Source organism: Haplochromis burtoni, unplaced genomic scaffold (assembly GCF_018398535.1).
Source record: "Haplochromis burtoni strain Fernald_Lab_line unplaced genomic scaffold, NCSU_Asbu1 Contig_375, whole genome shotgun sequence".
In the NCBI taxonomy this organism is placed as follows: domain Eukaryota; kingdom Metazoa; phylum Chordata; class Actinopteri; order Cichliformes; family Cichlidae; genus Haplochromis; species Haplochromis burtoni.
Window position 1 is genome coordinate 195,081 of NW_024582736.1, and position 14,939 is coordinate 210,019.

A 14,939-nucleotide genomic window follows, 5' to 3' on the forward strand; every position below is an offset into this window, starting at 1 on the left:
ATGCAGGGTATGGCATCCCCTGGGTAAAGGCGGTGATATGTAAGGCGGTCAATGATTTTGTCCTTTTCAAAGATGACCTGGATGACTGAGAACCTTCACAGACACAAGTACGGATACTATATCTTTAATTTAATTTTATTTATTTGTCTCTCTGTGTCTCTGTTTGGACTATAAAAGCTATCAGTAGCTCGACCTTTCCCTGCACATACCGTTCCAGCACTGCCCATTGTGACTCAAACCCTTGGAGTGGACTGCTGATCGTGTCCTGTGTTTTGCAATTATGCAGTCCAGCCAAATGCTCATTCATAGAAAAGGACCTTTTGTGACCCACTTGTTGGTTAGCATTTTTTTAAACTTCTATTTATGGGCAGACATTTTCTTTGGCACTGGAGGGCGATAATGTTTTTGGTGTGTATATTTTTTGCTCAGGAAAGAGGTTTTCATTCTCAAGTGCCCTTTGAGATCCATCTGTTTTGTTAGTTGTCTGACAGACAGAAGATCTCTGCCTGATTCTCAGCTTAGGATAGTTCAGCTGTATTGGAGTCTGAAGCAGTCACACACATCTGTTTAGATTCATGGATGTCTGCTTTTGTCTTGGGGAATGGTTAGTACAGAGATAGATAGTTAATAACATCGAGGGACTGACCAGTGAAGAAAAGACAAGATTAGTATTTCTGTTCTGGTCTGTGCCTGGCTGGAGTTGCTGTGCAGTCTGGCTTTTACTCTCTGTTTATGATTTTGGCTGTGTGGGTTGTGTGTTTGTGTCTGGATAACAGCAGGACCCAGAGGCTTGAGCGTGATAGAGAGGTTAACCAAAGTATAGCCAGAGGGATAGAGTCTGGGTTTGTGGAGTAAAGTGTTATGATGGTTTGTGTTATCTGGACTGACAACCCAAAAGCTCATGAGATGCAACCAGTGCCCTCGGGGGGCTGAGAGATGTGTGTGCCGCGGGGCCTGTTTGCCTTATGTATATGACATGGGGAAGTGTCAGGGACAGTTAAAAGGTGTTGGGGGAACATGAAAACACTGCAAACCTTAGTCAAGCACCCTCCTGGAACTTCTTAGACCCCCATCTGTTTTTGTTCTGCACACCAGCAAACAGAAACAGACATGCAGTGGTGTAAAAATGCGTAAAAGGCAACTGCATTAAATTGTCTGTGAGATGAAGCTTTCCAGAGAGAGTAATGAAAGAAATTGAGAATGGCACCAATAGCCCATGCAAATGATTCTATAGTGGGTGCTAATGCAACCTACAGGTCATCATTAGGCCGTTGTGATAGGAAACCTGAAGGCAATTAAAAGTCTACAGTTCTCCCGACAGTGGTGAGTCACTGGTGATTGAGTTGAAGCTTAACAGTAACCAGTCCTTGTGACTCAAACAAATTTGGCTTCAAGTGAGATTTTGTTAATGTGATAGAGTTGTTTGGAAGGTCTGCACAGTTTGTGGTACTTTCTTCCTTTTGATACGTCCCTTTGTGGCATTTTTTGTGATTCAGCATTGCTCACGGTGATGACAAGTGGACATTTGTTTTTTATGCTGATTCGACTGGGAAAGGCACTGACTACACTGGGTTTGCTTTCTGCTCACAATAAGAGAACCAAGCTGGCATGGTAAATATGAAGCAGGGACATCTGTTGTGGTTGTTTATTTACATTGCAAGGAAGTGACAAACTACTTTATCCTTTCCTCTGTTGACTTTACTAGTTTATTTGTTCAATCAATACTTTTATACCATCCCTGCTTCTTTGAACCACTATTAGCTTTTTATTTTTTCCACTCTCATTTGCCATTTTATTGCCAGATGGAACTTGAATGCTGAACACATACTATATGGAAACAGTGCAGAGTCAGACAGTCTGTCGAGAGATTACAACAGCTGTATCACGCTATTAATAAAAATATCATAAGGTTTAATGAATCAGTTCTCATCAGAGATGAGTCAAACGCCTGATAACTTTTAATTAGATGAACGCCATGTAATGTCTGAATCAGCAGCAGGTTGACTGTACAATACTGAGGTGAAGGTGTTTGAAGGTGTAGTGTTCACAGTGGGTGGTGTGTCTGTCTGCATCCTTTATGACTCTGATTCATTACCAAATCATAACAGAAAGTGAGTGAAGATTTTCCACAGGCAGTCATTACTGTGGGTACCATTATATGATTGAGTTCAAATCTACTGGAAAATACACATCACCTTTCTTTATAAGTTATATTAGCACACTGATACTCATGAGTACACTGTGCTAGTACTTGGTTGGACCCTGTTTTGTATTCAGGACAAAACAGACGAGTTCTTCATTTCATAGATTCAACAAAGTGTTGGATATACTTTTGCACATTTGCACATCCATCATGCAAGCTAAATCCCTAAGGAGCTCAATTTGATTGAGATCTGGTGTCTGTGGAGGCCATTTGAGTACTGAGAAATTACTTCATATTCAAGAAATCTGTTTGAGATGATTTGTCGCTTGCGCTTTGTTTGGACCCGGAAAATGGCGCATCAGGCCAAAATCCTTTCCACGTCCACCCCCGTGACATCACGCTCCAAAGCCCTATAGCAGCCCCTCTTGCTCAGTTTTTGCATTTGCGCTTGCTCGCAATGTGTTGCTTGCGCTCTCAACCTTTCTGCCCAAGTGCGTTCAACTGTGCCACAAAACCAGCCAATCACAGACTTGGATGCAAAAAAAATCTGATTGGCTGTTTTGGTCTCCAATCAGCCTCGTTTGAGTTTTGGACGAAATGCATTCTGGGATATTGCATTTCGTCATTTCGAGTTGATTGGAGACTAAAACAGCCAATCAGATTTTTTTTGCATCCAAGTCTGTGATTGGCTGGTTTTGTGGCACAAATATAACGGTGTACAGAAAGAGTTTAACGCGCACGGGCAGAAAAGTTGAGAGCCCAAGCAACATATTTCGAGCAAGCGCAAATGCAAAAACTGAGCGAGAGGGGCTGCTATTGTGTGTGTGTATGGATAATAGCAAACACTGAAATACATTTTTTGCACGCAGCAATGAATTTTGTTCACTCAAATTTAGCTTTTCTTCGCTCAAAATAAATTTCTTCTCAAAATGCAACACTTGTACCTGCAAATTATTTTTACGTGCTCTCAGAATAGTGGCACAAAAATAACGCCATACAGGTCTGGGTGATCTTGTGCCACTGAGCGTGTGTCCCAGCACCCTGGTTATGCTGGCTAGTGTCCTTCCTGTGCTTTGGATCTGTTTCTTGGCTTGTGCAGTGCTGTGGCCTCCTCTTGTTGGGTGTCTGTGCTGCCTGGATACGACTAGGATGTGCTGTCTGTGTCTTTGGTTCTGGTGCAGACTTTCCTACTTGAAAAAAATGACAAACGAAATGTAAGAAATATGTGGATTATATATATGGATTCCTTAATTTTATTTTTAGTTACCTTAAACATTTGTTCTTACCCTGGATGTTAGAAGTCCTAAAGAAATAGAAAAAGAAAACCTGGGGGATGAAGGATTAAAGCAAACATCAATCACAGACATGCAGTATAGTGTCACAAGTTCATAAGGAGGTCATAAACCAGTAAGGTTAGCACTCCAGTTTTTAAAGACCCTGATACACTCAGAAACAGTCATGGATGTGGACACACATGCGGTTCTGTTTATGCTACATTGTGTGCCTCTGCAGTGCACTTGTGCAGTCATAAATCGTTGGCTGCACATGGACATCTGTGCCTAACTAACATGAACATGAAATTTAGTATAATTTTACATTTACCCTGGCCCTCTTATTACAGTTGCTTTACCTACTGTAATCAAAGCTTGGTTCCAAACCTCAGATTTTCTGCCCACATACCACATATTTTCAGAAAATTCACATTACTTGATTTGACCCCGGCTAGAAAATCAGTCAACCATTCGGTGCTTGGTTTGTGAGCATGATTGTCATTCATAACAAATACCAACAAGGAAATGGGAACAAGCCAGAGTGTGACTGGGATATATATTTGGGATATAGCCTACGTGACAAATTATGGTATGTGCAGATAATTTTGAGTTATCACAGAGGAGAAAAACATGGGTGGACAAATAACATAATGGATCCATTCTGGTGTCTCAGTTATTTATGATAGTTTGCTGGCTTACAGAGATTCAGAATCCTGACACTCCTAAATCAAGTGTGGCCATTATTGATATATTTTCTACACCTGTGCTTTTCTTGCTGTGACATGCCAGAATGTCTGATGCATTAAGTCACATAATCCTGTTGTGGCGGAAAAACATGTTTGCATAGTGTCTCTCTAAAACATTATGTTTGAGTTTCATATATCATGCTCTTTTATGACGTGATTGTGTTTCCTCACAGAGTAAAAGGCAAATAGTGTGTTTCAACTCTACTTGAGAACGTAAAGTGCTTTATACAGCATGTCTCATTCACACAAGCACGTTCTACAGCAAAGTGCTTTTTATCTAACAATCACACTAGACGCGTGGATATATGCAAATTATCTTTGTGTGATATAAACTAGGTCAAAATGAAATATGTGCAGTTGTTAAAAATACAGATTTGTTTTTTAACATCTCTTTTTTAAACCATGGCCTCTAAGTCCCCTGACTCTCACATTGACTGTTTGGATTGAATATAGCAGTATTTGGCCTTCATAATACAGCAACACTCCAGTAGAGCTTCCCCCTCCTGAATTCACTGGTAAATGTTTACCTTCACACTCCAACATGCTGGGGTGGTCCCAGAGCGCAAGGTTAATGGGCATAAATTGCAAGCGCCCAGCTGTGTGTATATTCAGATGTAAACACAAAAACACAGAAGTGCAGGGATGTGGTAGCACATTCATATGTCCAGCACTGGTAATGTGCAGAAAACAATAATGACAATAGTAATGTGGCAGAAATCCAAAATTATATTTAAAATAGTTGAGTGCTGTGTTACCTTCTACAGTGAAGATGGTCATAATTCAAATAGAACTGCTGTTTTGTGATGCAGTATGTGGCACAGATGTTCATGAACTCCCACTAGACGTGTTCAAATCCATTTATTATGGCTCACTGTGTATGAATGTTTGGATAGTATTTCTGAGAATGTGCCTGAGCCTAATTCTCAGAATAAATCTTTTTTTTTTATTCACTCTTTTATTGTACTTGTAAATTTATTTATTTTTACAAACTGCTCTCTTCTTTATATGATATAGTCAAGCACTTGGAAAAAGGGGTACCTTTTAAGTTTGATCACTCACTACAGGCCTTTTTAGGGCCTGCTTGGGTCGTCTTACCCAAAGACAGTTAACTGGGTCACACCTTCAATTAGTCTATGATCCTTAGTCTATATGTGGTATTTATCTAATTCAAAAAACAGCATTAACAAACTTCTGAATGTTATTACAGCAGAAGAGAAACTCTAGCCTCAAATATTCCACATTGTGATCTTGCTAAGCATGCATTTCTGACACGTTTTAATAGGCAATTGATTATGAGGATCATTTCATATGTACTTTAAGCTCATCTTGCATTTATTGAATGACCAGCGAGAGCTGGTTGACCTGTTTAATTTTCAACATGAAGTAAAGGTAATTAAGTAAGTAAAATTTTATTTATAAAATATGCTAGCCACTGTTGCAAAACCTATAGTCTCCTTTCGTTCTTTTCTTGTATGCTAAGGACCCTTGACAAGGTAATATGCAACTGAATTAGCAACAGTGTTGCAGTCGCGATTAAAAGTTTAAGACCACTTGAAAAATGGCAAAAAAACCCCCAGCTTTAACGTGCAACAAGAAAAAATGGAAGTGAGACAAAACATTTTTTTGAGCATGCAATTTATTGAAAACAATGCTTAAACTGCAACAGGCTGCTTTACAGCTTATCAAAAGTTTAGGACCACACCTCCAAAAAAACCTGTTCCGTGAACTCAGTAATGAGTAGCTCCACTGTTATTGTTCATCACTTCAAAAATTCGTTGTGGCATGCTTTTTTTTTTTTTTTTTTTGCCTGTCCCATTTGTTTCTTTAGCCGTCAGAATTGTTGTCAAGGATACCCAATGGATTTACTTTGCCAAATGGATCATCACGGCCTTGCCGTATTGGTCCATTTGGTCGACCTTTGTTGTTATTATTTATTTTATTTTATTTTCAGTTGTTACAGACGGGACAGACATGACTGAGGGATAGGAAAGGGAGAAAGAAAGATGAAGGAAAAGAAAAACAGAAGGGAAGAGGGACAGTGAGAAAGGGCACTTAAAAAGAGAAAGAAGAGGAAAAAAAATCTCCTGGATCACCTGTTGAGAGAAAAAGAAGAGAAAACAAGCAAAAAAAAAACCTGAGCAACATACAAAGCACAACACCATCACGTTAATGTAGCTAAGTGTAAACAGCAGTAAATACTAAATATTGAATGTTGTTGTGTAGCAAGCAGGACCGACAGCGCACAATGTGCTTCAAAATAGCAGCCAATAGAGGTGTAGTTTATGTCTATGAACAGTGAACACCCGTGTGCACACCTGTGTGGATCAGCGCGCTTGTATTCAAAAGGTTTCCCCATGTAATGGTCTGCTAGAGGATGTAGAGAGCCATAGCCCTGTCCCCCAGGGCATGAAGCAGACATGGAGGAGATCCAGGCCCCAGACATCCAGAGGCCCCAGAGTGCGAGAGCCCAAGGAGGACCATCGAAGGGGCATCCGTGCCACCCTCCTGGGTGGCCCCAGATGTGGCATGCTTGATGCAAGCGTTTCCACGAGGTAAAGGGAAATGTTTCTCCAAATGGTGAACAGGGCCACACGAAGGGCAACTTCCCTTGTTATCCATCCCCAAAGGTTCTCAATTGGATTTAGATCAGGGGAACATGTAGGATGGTCCAAGAGAGTGATGCTATTCTCCTGGAAGAAGTCCCTTGTCCTTGTGTATTGTGTATTGTATTGTCCTGTTGAAAAACCTAGTCATTACCACACAGACGGTGCCCTCAGTCATGATGGATGCTCTCTGCAACACCTGGACATAGCTAGCGACCGTTTGATGCACCTGCACCTCCTGGAGCTCCATTGTTCCACTGAAGGAAAAAGCCCCCCAGACCATTATGGCGCCCCCTTCCACTGTAGAGCATTGAAAACATCTCAGGTGGGATATTCTTGTCATCCCAGTAACATTGGAAACCATCAGGACCATCAAGGTTACAATATTTTTTTCATCAGAGAATAAAACTTTTTTCTACCTTTCAAATTCCTCTGTTTGGTGCTCTCTTGCAAAATCCAAACAGTCAGTTCTGTGTCAGATGAGGCCTTTGAAGACGTTTTTTGTTTTTAAAGCCCTTTAGGCTCAGATGCTGTCTGATGGTTATGCAGGTGGCACCAGTTACGACCTTAATTTGGGTTGAGGATCGCCCAGTGTCTTGACAGAGAGCCAATTGGATCATCTGGCTCAGTGCTGGTGAATTTTTTGGGGGTCTTCCACTTGACTGTTTTGTTCCGTGACCCTGAAGATCATTTAAGAAATTCCAAATGACTGTCTTACTGCGTCCCACCTCAGCAGCGATAGCACTGTGAGAGTCCCCGCTTATGCAATAACCCGACCACGTTCAAAAACGGAAAGTTTTTTTGCCTTTGCCATCAGAACATCATGACAGTCTGGCTACCTGACAGAAAATGACAATGAATTCACATTTTTGTACAGATTTGGCCTTTTAAAGACATGTGGTCCTAAACTTTTGATCAGCTGTAAAACAGCCTGTTTCAGTTTAAGCGTTGTTTTCAGTAAATTGCATGCTAAAAAAATGTTTTGTCTCACTCCCGTTTCTTTTTGTTGCATCTTGAAGCTCTACTTGGAACCTTCTTAAGATCCAACCATGAAAAATGGTTGAAAAATGGTTGAATAATGCATGAAAAATAAGATTTTTTGGCCATTTTACAAGTGGTCTTAAACTTTTGATTTGGACTGTATGTGACTACTTAGAAGACTTAATCAGGAGCCTTACGGCAGCATTCTGAACAACCTGTAGAGGTCCAGCATAATCTTTGGTAAGATGAGTAAATAATGATTTAAATTTATCTAGGTGTTATGAAATAAAGGCATGAATAATAATTTCCATTTAACAGTGTGGAACTCAACTTGCAATAAAGTGATAAAAGCAAGAGCGAAGCAGAGCGCAGTTGCAGAAGAGAAAAGAGGGAGTTGAGTAAAAAATTACTTCAAGGTTAATAGAATCTACATACCTATACGAGGACTTAGTAATTTAGAAACATCTTGAGGCTTAAAAAAGATATACAATTTAATGTCATCTGCATAGCAGTGATAACAAATGTCTTTAAACTCAAAATGTGCTGAACATGGAGCAAATGTACCAGAAACAGAAATTGCAGACAGACTGAAAGACATTTTTCAATAAAGATGCAGGTAACATGTCAAGAAGGCATGTGGATACTTTCATTGAGTCAACTAATTTGATCAGTTCATGTAAAGAAACAGGTTTTAAAAAAAAATAATAATAATTACCTTTTAAAATAACAGGCTAACTGAAGGACACTTTTTTCTACACAGGAAATTTGCAACATTTTCTGAATCTTCTTTTGAAAATAAAAAATGGCACGGCAGGTGAATGGTGTTAAATAACACCTTAGGATTGTCTGTGCTCTTTGAAACTAGTTTTGAAAAATAGTTACTCATCTCTTCTTTGGCTGAAATGGTAAAAGAAACTAAAAGGTCCTTTAAATGAAGGAGACGAACGTGTAAACGTGTTGAGCTCCACGCACACTGAACAAAATGCTTTAAACAACCAATACTTTTTATTTATCTAAGGAAAGGAATGTTTATGTGTCATCATATTCATGTCTGCTTTTTCTCAATATGTGAGCGCCTGCTCTTTGAATGTTTGGTCTTAGTAAGCACCCTGCATTGTTGGATGATCAACTCTGTGTTTCATGGGGTGGGGGATACAGCTTTGTGAGTCATGTTTACAAAAAAAAGCATGGTTTCCCAAACTTAGTCAGCAATCACAGACAAGAAAAAGAACATATTATTCTCTGTGGGGTTGCTGAGAGAACCCACACCCACCAATGAAATGTGAATTATATTATCTGTATAAATAGACACATACGCGCACACATAGCTGGGAAAAACAGACGTGAGTACATTACTCACAGTTGTCTCTTTGTTCTTTGAGTCTTTTTCTTTTATTCTTGTCAGGTTGATGCCACATGTGGCGTAGCTTTGAACCTGTGTAGGATTAAGCGTGTCTGTCTGGCTGGAGTCATCTGAAAGCAGGGCATAGCACTGCTGGGGCATCTGACTTTTGCTGCTTTTCAGTCAGAACACAGTTTTTCCATATATTAATGTAATGAACACAGTATTATCAGCTTTTCAGTAATATCATGAACATTTTTGTGTAAATATGTGATAACTGGTAAAGAAAATTCAACTGTGGAGTTGAGTAGATTATTCCCTATGAATTAAGCATTATTGTTAAAATATTTAGTATGCTGGATATGGATGAAAAAGGTATATCGGTTTCATTCAGGCTTCTATATCTTATAATCTTCCTGTCTTTAACCATGTTGCCAGGTTTAGACAATCATGCTGAAAAATATAGCTCCCTCTAAGCATCTTTGTTTAATTCTTTCCAGAAGGTGAAAGAAGGCCTTTCTTGGTAAATCTTTCATGATTTTAGAAGAAATAAACAGTAAACACTGTGAAGAAGTAAACAAAACTGTAATAAAAGTGCTGTAGAGGAAGCTTTAATTAAGCACTGGTTGTTATTTTTTTTATTTCCAAATGAAAGTGGAAAGCTGCTCTGATATCAAAGGCAATCACAATGGAAAACAAAAAAATGAATAAAAATAGAAATACCCTCATTCTTTTCCAAGACCACAGATTGGCATTTTATGAACTGTATTTACACTCGCCTCTCTCTTTTGTTTATAGGTAGTGGTGTCTCTTGAAGCCTGACAGCATATGATGCCAGTAAGTGCTACCACATACCTTGTTTGATGACTCAAGAAGAAAATGTGTGCTCTGGATATGCTCAGTAGTAGTAGTGTGACACAAACCCCGTTTTTTTCACGAGATTCTGCAGCGTTTGATATAAAAATTTCTCCCATGGGTAAATTTTGACTTTTCGTCTTTTCGTCTACCTCTCCCACATGTTAACGCCCATCTTTGACCACAGCCAATAGGGGATAATGCATGGTTGATGCTTTGCCCCTCCCTGTGAGATGTAAATCTTGTTTTTCTCTGCTGACCACCACGATCCCAGGAAAAGACAACAGTCTTCCAAATGACACGGTTGTAGACTTCCGATTACAGCCCTGGCACTTACTCTACCAATGTGTAAACACATGATGGAGAGACACAGAGCGAAAGAGACAGAGAGAGGGACACAGGGAGACAGAAAAGAGATGTGCTGCTGCACGTGGACTGCTTTTTGTTTGAATGTAGATGGTTAGAAGAGCTGGATGCCTTTACTTAAGCTGTCTCACTGCACGAGACTGGTTTCTCAGAGCTTGAGTGGATTATTAAACAATAGGCATAGCTCATTCATTTTAGCCAGATGCCATCAAATTTTCTTTTCATTTGTCCCCTTGGTAAAAGCAGGAACACTTCAGTCTGCACATTTTCATCCATGCAACGTTAGTTTTATGTGATAGATATATATTTCTGAATCATATCCATACAAATTTTTATTACAGTAGTTTCAGCCACAAATCGTCTTTGTGATCCTGTGGCCTGTGAGAAGACAGTCCTAGCTTTGGCTTCATCTTGGCCTTCTGACCAAAAGTGTGATAATTTTAGACTCTAGTCTCTCACATGGTCTGGAGCAAGGACGGCATTTTGGAAATAAACTTGGAATTTAGCTTAATTGCAGTTTACAGATTTAGGAGGGGCAGCGTTCTCTTCTTTATTTTCTTGCATAAATAGAGAGTGACTGCAGGCCAAAGACATGAGGTTTCAAAGCCACAAAAAGAGGTTAAAGAACGTCAGAGGCAGTGAGGACAGCCTGGCTTCCAAACGCTCCCTATAGCCATGCTCTGCTCGTAATGTGAGATCCTTCTCACCAGTCACCAAATGCATCAGATTTAATATTCCACCCAGGCTATTATGTCCCTCTAGTAAAACTCAAATGTTAGTTTTAAAGCTCTTCATGGACAGCCAAGTTACAGTGTTTGCTTTTTTCAGATGCTAATTTTTATTGTAGGAGGTTTTAGAAGGTAGAGCAGGGACCCATTTTTGCTCCATTTCATTTCCATACAGCAAATGACTCATCCGCTGAGCTCCTCAAACTTTGACAGCTTCTCTGCAAATACTGTTTGCACGTAGAGGTCTATATGTTTATCAAAGCCTCGTTACTCACATATGATATCGCTCATTATGAATTGAGTTGTTTCTTAAGTCTCTTTTTTATCTGCTTCTTTCCATTTCGCAACTCCCTTTACCAAGACATATATTTTTTGTGTTTGGTCATGTCTGTGTAATGCAGTGAAAATAAACATAATTAAACCTTTAACCCTATGCTGAATAGCATTACAGCGTGCTAGAAGTAAATTAAAACATAATTTATTTATTTTTTCATATTACCTGAAAAAACAGTATCAGTCTGGTATGAGTCTATTGTGCTTTGGCTTGTTTATATGAAAAGTACTAGATACACATTAATCTAACACTGAAAATGCACAGTGCAGTTATAGGTGTTTACACCATTGCATCATTGCAGAGCAATAGCAGTCACTTCAGAGAGATGCTAGATCACCCTCAAGAACACAGAAACTGACATGGGAGATGCATCAGTGGAGAAAAGTGGGTGTAGATGGACATGTGGATAATGAAGAGGCTCACTGGGAAGAGTTTGTCAGAATCAACTTCTTGAAATAGGATAAGTGTGAGCTTTTGAATACTCCCTAAAGTATATACTCGTGACGGTATCTGATTTTGAGGCTGAGTAATTCAGGCAGTGAGTGTGGGCTGCCAAAGGAAAATGTGTTTAGTTTAGAGGAGCTGGAGAAAAGGGTGGAAGGCTGGAAGCAGCCATTCAATAGGAATGAAAAATTATATTTCAGTATAGTCTTAGGAGCTTTGAAAGAAAAGCGTCCGGACTTCTTTAATTTTCTTGAAGATGTTTCACCTCTCATCCGAGAAGCTTCTTCAGTTCTAAGACCAACTGGTGAAGAGTCCCAGATTTTAAGCCCTACCTAATCATACGAGCCAAGGTGTGAAAATGGGTGTGGGTCATGTATAGGAATTTCTTTCATTTATGTATTAATCGCATTATTTTTGTATAATGCCTTGGTGCCACTGGATTTTAACATGTCTGACACCCATACTGAAGACAAATGGTGGGGGTGTAGTAAGGAAGTTGAGGGAAGCAGACCAGAGTCTTTTATCTCTTCGAGGACTCTGGGAAGTAGCAAGGGAGTGTGAACCTTACGGTGTGAAACAGCTGTGTACTGCCTTTTGTTCCTGGAGAAGGTATTTAACTGAGAGCCATGCTAGGCTGAGTGAGACTCTGCTGACCCTGCCCCGTGGTCATGTAGGCGCTCCATCAAGCTTGGTTGTCTGTTGTCTTTGTGTTTTTGGATTAAAGAATGTTAGCTACCGCTCACCATTCGTCTGCAGGCTTTATTTAAATAGAAAACTTCCACAACAAAATGGCGACCCAGATGGGACGGTCCGTGTGGTTGCTGAACAACGGTTCCGTGGACGGGCTGATCATCCCTGAGGGAAAAGGTACCTTTGTCCTACCGGCTTTTGAAGCAAAGGAAATGGAGGAGTCACGGAGCCGTGTGTTTCAGTCACCACCGAGACCATTTTGAGGGGACCCCTGCAGATGGGTGAGTTGTAGCTAACTTTGTATACAGTTATGAGGAGTTTTTTTGTCTGGCCGAGCAGTGAAGTGCTTGCTGCTCCGGAGTTTGAGTCTCCGGAAGGAAAATCCTGGGGTTCGAGTCCCCAGGCTTGTGTTCGGTTCCGGTGTTGTGCAAAAGAAAAGCAGTCGTCTGCCAGAGTAATTGCAAAAAACACCGGTCCATCACAGGGAACGGTGGTTCGAGTCCACCGTTGATAATCACGTCTGCACAATACAGTGTGTGGAGTGACGGTATTTTAGCACTTTTCTGCCAAGAAGGGAAAAAGGCCATTGCAGGGGACGCTCTGAATGTAAATATGGGATCTAGATCCAGTAGCAGCGCTCCACCGGGCGGCCAGAGACAAAACTCAATGCGTGACTGTATGGTAAGAATTGTGTAAATGTGTGGTGTGTAAGATTGCAGAGAATGGTTGTGTGGGAAAAGTTGATGTGTGTGTAAAAACAGTGAGAAATGGGGTTACAAAATGTTGAAAATGGGGAACAAAAAAAAAAGAGAGAGGAGTGTAGAAATGTGTGTAAAAGTTGTTTCCAACTAGAGGGAGAAGGTGGTACTGCAGGCCACCAGCTCCTCTAGGGTGGACACACGAAAAATTTCTTTTTAGCAGAATTGTTGATAAAAATAGGCAATAAAAATAGGAAGAGGGTTTGGTGTTTTTCAACGTAGAACAACTAAAATCTCTCTGGGATTTTAAGAAAGGGGAGTTCAGAACCAGAGAGGGGAGATGTGTTGTTTCAAGCAGTGAGAAGAATGATCAAAATGTCTCAGTGTGTCACTTGCAGGTGAAGAGCAGACCTGGATCAATTTTCCACGTGCAGCAGTCGGAAGAAAATTATAGGTTAACATGATTAGAAACACTCAAGCCAAGTTTTGGCTGAATTATTTTACAGCTTAACTTCCATGTGTTTGTCACCCTGAGAACACAAGCTCCAAGAATCTCTCCCTGAAGACAAGAAATGCAGTTCCAGAACAACAAGATGGATCTCAAGAGCTCACAGCAGTATCCTGAGCAGTAAAGAAAAGGTTCAGCAGCAGCAGCTGTGCAAGACAGCGACAGCAAGGAGAAAAATGGCATCATCATGACTGGGTGGATGGATGTGCATTTCCAACGAGCTGCACCTTCACTGTGTGTGAATGGACCTTTGAAAAGACTGCCTGAGTTGGACATTTGCCACTTTCGGCGCAAAAATGGCAAGATGAGAGTGTTAAAGACACAGGACAAAGCTGAAAGACAACTGACTCTCACTGGACTGCTGCAAGGGGGGAGATGAGATGAGACTACAGTGGAAGGAGCAGGGGAGAACATGGAGGAAGGCTGTGTGGGAATGAAATTTGGGTTTAGGAAACTGGGAGTAAAAACGACTGCCTTGCATGGAGAATTGAAAAGTGTCTGGAGCACTGCAAAGAGGAGAGGTACACAAAAATTACACAAACAGAAAAATGTATTAATCCTACTAACACAAACACACATGCAATGAAGCTCATGAAGACCAAATAGCATTTTAAGCATTTCTGTTACCATCATCTTGTCCGGTTCACTTAGTGGGTTAAGAAGTGATACATAGACTAGTGAACTAGTATTATTTTTGGGGAGGGATGATTGAATCATTGCAGGGGTGAACAGAATGCTGCAGGGGGGTCAGATGAGTGGAGATCAAATAGATTGAGTTTCTTGTTTCTGATGTGTGAGGGAGGTCTTATCATGACACACATCTGGGTACATGGGGGAAACCAAACACTCATTATCTAATAGAATATTGCTGTTGTGCAAGGTGTGACTGGTGGATGAAAGTTTTGGAGATTTACTGATGCATTTTCCTTTGGTACCACTTTCAACCTGATCTATTATTCTAAAAGAGTATGCTTAGACAACTTCTAAAAAGAGGCCTTCATATTTTTTGATTTTAACAGTGCACTGAGATTTTTTGTTTCAATTTCAATTTCAATTTTATTTCTATAGCACATTTAAAAGTCACAGGTACAACAAAGTGCTTCACAGACGAGCCATATTTGCAGATTTACAACAAAAGAGAACAGTCAACAACAAAAAATACAGTTATAGAATGGTAATATTACAACAAGCACGAACCGGAAGGAAATTATACTAAGTGGTTTGAAAGGC

The 14,939-nt window shown here is 40.3% G+C and overlaps 1 protein-coding gene across 4 annotated transcripts in view; it reads left to right on the forward strand.

Moving 5' to 3' along the window:
- LOC102290566 (zinc finger protein 469) overlaps window positions 1-14,939 on the forward strand; it is a 218,745-nt gene that overhangs the window by 117,182 nt on the left and 86,624 nt on the right. For 2 of the 4 annotated variants that reach the window (XM_042229024.1, XM_005943707.3), the window contains one exon: window positions 9,885-9,923. The exons of the other annotated variants lie outside the window; for them this stretch is intronic. The gene's annotated coding sequence lies outside the window, so the exon portion shown is untranslated. The remainder of the gene's footprint in view (window positions 1-9,884; window positions 9,924-14,939) is intronic. 4 annotated transcript variants of the gene reach the window in all.